Below are 5,779 nucleotides of genomic sequence, written 5' to 3'. Positions count from 1 at the left end.
GGCGGGGGTGGCGGAGCGGGAGGAGGAGAGGCACGGGGAGGAGGGGGAAGGGGGCGCGGGGAGGAGGGGGGGGGGGAGGAGCGGAGGGCGCCCGCGGCGTCTGGCACAGCCAACCCTCAGAGGGCCCAGGCTCCACTCTCCTGCGTGGTCCTTCCCCCCGCACACACCCCGCGACCTCAGCGTCCTCCCATCGAGCCCTGGGGAGACCCCTGTCTATGTCCCCAACCCGGTCAACAGCCAGCCTCTCCTCCGCCCCCAACGCCTGCACATACCCACCCCCGCCCCATGTGCTGGGGAGGGGGGATGGACGCTTGCTAAACACAGAATTCGATTTTGCAAACATTTATTGCGCGCCCTCCAAGTACCAGGCACTGTGCCAGGGGCTGGGGGTTCCGAGACTAGCAAAGCAGGGATTCTGAATTTGACGGACTCCAGCCGGGGCGGAGGACCGGTCAGACGCGCGAGGGCAACTCTCTGTAACAATGCAAGGTGCTGGGAAAGATTTATCGGTGCCCGGGGCCCTGGGGGCGCGGAGGAGGCAGAGAGGAGACGTCGAGCCGGTAAGACTGCAGGGCTCGGCTCTGCCTGGCTGGAGTGGGCGGGGGTGGATCTGCCGAGGAAACGGCTTGCGCTCAGGGGCTTTCTCCTGGGGGACGGGCTCCGAAATGGCCCTGACGATCCCCGACTTTTATTGTGCTGTTTCTGTGCCCGAGGTACTCCTCAGAACAATTCGCATCGCATTAACTCCTGAGATAGGGACCATTATTGTCTCTGCTCTGTAACTGAGATGCTGAGGTTGGGGTGGAAGGATTGGCACGGGGGAGAGGGCTCGAGCTGCTCGATGAGTGAGTGGTCAAGTGGTTGTGGGTATTCGAGGGTGAGGAGTGGGCTCGTGGGTCCCCTGTCCCCCAGGAGCAAGGAGCAGGCCGCCCCGAGCGGAGCCCGGACCCAGACGCTGAGGATGAGAGTAAGCCTGGCGGCGTCCAAGAGAGAAAATAGATCCACAGGCCCCCACAGCCTGCGGTGCAGGGGGAGGCTGTAAGTGGCCGTATGTGTCGTGATCACATTTCCGCTCCTTCTTCAAAAATTATCTCCACCAGTGCTTCTCAAAATGTAATGTGATTATGAATCATCTGGGAGTTGTGTAGGGCTGGAGGGGTGCCAGATTCTGCATTTCTAACGAGCTCCCAGGTGATGCCATGTTTCTAGTCTTAGGACCTCACTTTGAGGAGGGAGGACTACAGGAGGCGCGTTTTTACCAGGGTCGCTTAGACTTAGAGAAATATCAAGAGCTCTCTAACAGAGGGTCAGATGACTTCTGACAAGAACACCAGTAAATGTGTTGGAACCACTTGGGAGTTCCCTTCATGGCTCAGTGGTTAGGGAACCTGACTAGGAGCCATGAGGATGCGGGTTCGATCCCTGGCCTTGCTCAGTGGGTTGAGGATCGCGCGTTGCTGTGAGCTGTGGTGTAGGCCAGCAGCTGTAGCTTGGATTGGATCCCTAGCCTGGGAACTTCCATATTTTACTGCTGAGTCAATATGCCGCAGGTGTGGCCCTAAAAAAAAAAAAAAAAAAAAGTGTTGGAACAACTTAATGTTCATGGCGGGAGGAGGGGAGTCATACCACAGACACAGCTCAACTGAAGAGGGACCATAGGCATAAACATAAACTAAATTGAGAAAAGTTAACACAAGAAAACATAGAAGAATAGCTTCTCGATCTTTCTTGATGGTGTCTTTTTAGGGCCACACCCACTGCATATGGAAGTTCCCAGGCTAGGGGTTACATTGAGTCAAGCCCTAGTCAGGGAATTTCTATAGGCCTCAGGTGCAGCCCTAAAAAGACAAACAATAGGAGTTCCCGTCGTGGCGCAGTGGTTAACGAATCCAACTAGGAACCATGAGGTTGCGGGTTCGGTCCCTGCCCTTGCTCAGTGGGTTAACTATCCGGCGTTGCCGTGAGCTGTGGTGTAGGTTGCAGACACGGCTCGGATCCCGCGTTGCTGTGGCTCTGGCCTAGGCCGGTGGCTACAGCTCCGATTCAACCCCTAGCCTGGGAACCTCCATATGCCGCAGGAGCGGCCCAAGAAATAGCAACAACAACAACAACAACAAAAGACAAAAGACAAAAAAAAAAAAAAGACAAACAATAATGATAATAGTCATTGAGTATAATGAAAAAAAAAAAGTTCAAACTAAATAATCAACCAAAAGATCAAATATCAAGTTGTAAACCAACTAGGAAAAGTAAAGGTCCTATTCGCTTTGCTGTACAGCAGAAATTGGCACAATATTGCAAATCGACTATAGTTTGATTTTTTTTTTAAAGTAAAAATAAATAAATAAATAAAGGACCTACTGCTATATGGGAGGGGAGGACCTTTAAAACACTAGCCAAGGACCAAAACACCCAACTCATCAGGAAAAATGAGCATCAGTGAATAGCAGGAAAATTCTGAAAAAGAAAATTTGGGGACCAGATTTGGCAGGGTGGGTTGTAAGGTGACACTTGCCTTAGCAGATAGGAACCATTTCTTATACAAAAACAGTTTTAAAGGTTTCATACAGAAGAAACATCAACAGGTAGACAAATAGACCAGAACAGAAAGTACCAAAATGATTCTCATGTTTATGGTAATTTAACTTTTAAGAAAGATGACTATAAATAAGTTGGGGCAGAAATTACTTTAAAAATAGTGTCGCTACGTGCAAAAGAATCCGACTGGACTACTTTCCCAGACCATATACAAAAATTAACTCAGGCGTTCCCATCGTGGCTCAGCGGTAATGAACCTGACTAGTATCCATGAGAATGCGGGTTCCATCCCTGGCCTCGCTCGGTGGGTTAAGGATCCAGTGTTGCTGTGAGCTGTGGTATAGGTTGCAGATGCGGTTCAGATCCCGAGTTGCTGTGGCTGCGGTGTAGGCTGGCCACTGTAGCTCTGATGTGACCCTTGGCTGAGAACTTCCACATGTCACGGGTACAACCCTAAAAAAAGATCAAAAAAGAAAAAAATAATAACTCAGATTGGAGCAAAGACTTACACATTAGACCTGAATCCATAAAATTCCTAGGCGAAAACAAAGGCAGTATACTCTCTGACACTGGTCTTAGCAACACTTTTTTTGGATTTGTCTCCTCAGGCAAGGGAAACAAAAGCAAAGATAAACAACTGAGACCGCATCAAACTAAAAGCTTTTGCAACAGTGGAGGAAACTATCGACAAAACAGAAAGACTGCCTACTGAATGGGAGACAATGTTTGCAAATGACATGTCTGATAAGGGGTTCATATACAAAACATACCCCCAAAATCTCATACATCTCAACATCAAAAAACATAAATAGATAAAAAACCAACCCAGTTAAAAAATGGCCAAAGGACTGGACTAGACATTGTTGTAAAGAAGTCATGTATAGATGGCCAAGGGGCACATTCACACAAGCTCAACATCACTTAATCATCAGGGAAATGTAAATCAGAACTACATTGAGTAGTTCCCCTTGTGGCTCAGTGGTTAACGAATCTGACTAGGAACCATGAGGGTGCAGGTTCGATGCCTGGCCACGCTCAGTGGGTCAAGGATCTGGCGCGTTGCTGTGAGCTGTGGTATAGGTCACAGACGTGGCTTGGATCCTGTGTGGCTGTGTCTGTGGTGTAGGCCAGTGGCTACAGCTCAGAATTGACCCCTCGCCTGGGAACCTCCATATGACGTGGGTGTGGCCCTAAAAATATAATAAAATAAAATGTTTGAAAAAAATTCTTAAAAAAAAAAAACCCAATGTTGTGTACTTGAAATTAACATAGGGTTAGGTATTTGAATGAATGAGAGTTTAGAGCGGGGCAGAGGACAGAGAAGGTTACTCAGGGCACAGTTGGCCAAGATGGCTAGAAGCCCAGGCAGGGTCCCCTCACCCACACAGGGCTTGGTCAAGATGCACCAGCCAGGGAAGCCACAGATAGAACAAGAAAATGAGCTTGATGCCAGAGAAATGAATGACGTGGGGGGTCCACCTTTGCAGGGAGAGAGAGTGCAGGAAACACAGTGTGGGGCGGGGGCAAGAATGTCAATGTCCTCGATCCTTGCCGAGGTGACAGAAAGAATCTGCTTCAGGCTCCAGGTCTGCAGCGTTGGTTTTGGCATTCAGCCCAGACACCGAAGGGAATGGGGAATAATTCCAAGAGGGAAAATGGGCTCACTCCCAGACAGGTATCAGGAGTGAGTCAGACAGGAGTTCCCTGGTGGCCACGTGGTTAAGGAGCCAGCGTTGTCACTGCTGTGGCTTGCGCTGATGCCGTCACATGGTTTCGATCCCTGGCCTGGGGAACTTCCACATGCTGCTCTGCCAAAGGAAAAAAAAAAAAAGAAATGAGTCAGAGGGTCTGAAGAAACGGCAGACTCAGCTTGTTTTCATCTCAGCAAGAACAAGGGAAATTACTACAAACTGGGTTTTTTGGTTTTTGGGTTTTTGTTTGTCTGTCTTTTTAGGACCACACCTGTGGTATATGAAAGTTCCCAGGCTAGGAGTCAAATCGAAGCTGTAGCTGCCAGCCTGCCGCACAGCCACAGCGAAGCAGGATCCGAGCTACGTCTTTGACCTACCCCACAGCTCACGGCAATGCCAGATCCTTAACCCACTGAGCGAGGCCAGGGACTGAACCCACATCTTCATGGATAATGGGTTCATTACCGCTGAGCCACGACAGGAACTCCAGGTTTTTTTGGTTTTGGTTTTGGTTTTGGTTTTAGATTTCTGATAACTTTTTCTATTTGTTGTTTTGTCACTCCATCTCAAAAAATATATATATTAGATTTGTGAAATAGAACGAGTCACGGGAAAAGGCACAAACAATACAACATCATGGGAGTTCCCATCGTGGCTCAGTGGTTAACGAACCCAACTAGGAACCATGAGGTTGCAGGTTCGGTCCCTGGCCTTGCTCCGTGGGTTAAAGATCTGGCGTTGCCATGAGCTATGGTGTAGGTCGCAGATGCGGCTCAGGTCCTGCATTGCTGTGGCGGTGGTGTAGGCTGGCAGCTGGAGCTCCAATTGGACCCCTAGCCTGGGAACCTCCAAATGTCACGGGTACGGCCCCTAAAAAGACAAAAGACCAAAAAAAAAAAATCACAAATTAATAAAAAGTGAACACCTGTATGGTCACCACCCCAGTGAAGAAATAAACTCTTCCAGCCCCAGAAGACCCCCTATATCCCCGGAGATCACAGCTTCTTCCCACAGAGACCTTCACTACTCAGACTTTGAAGGCACAGTCCCTCTGCTTTCTGGTTTTACCCTCTAAGTGTATTTACACCACAATGCAAAGCCATTCTGTTTGCTCTGTTTCTAAATTTCATCAAAAAGGAATCAGTCTTTTGTATACTTGGCTTCTTGCGTCCAACATTATCTTTTTTCATGCTATATCTGTGCTGTCTGCACTATGCGTGGCTGGTATTTTTTTCTGTGTGTGTGTGCCTCTTCTCTCTTTGTGGCATCTTCCAATGAACACTTGTAGGCGAATTTATCAGTCTTTTCCTCTGTGGTCTGTGCTGTCTGTGTCTGGTTTGAGAACTCTTCCTCTACCCCGAGGCCATGAAGATATGCTCCATGATCTTTGAAAAGCTTCATCATTTTGCCTTTTACATTTGGTTGTGTAATGCACCTGGCATTGGCAGTCGTGTGTGATAGGAGGCAGGGATCGAGGCTTATATTTTTTTTCCCACGTGGGTACCTAATGGTCCCAACACTACTTATTGAAAACACCATCCTGGAGTTCC

Source organism: Sus scrofa, chromosome 12 (genome assembly GCF_000003025.6).
Source record: "Sus scrofa isolate TJ Tabasco breed Duroc chromosome 12, Sscrofa11.1, whole genome shotgun sequence".
NCBI classification, from domain to species: Eukaryota; Metazoa; Chordata; class Mammalia; order Artiodactyla; family Suidae; genus Sus; species Sus scrofa.
The sequence above is the reverse complement of the archived record's forward strand: the minus strand, read 5'-3'. Positions refer to the sequence as shown.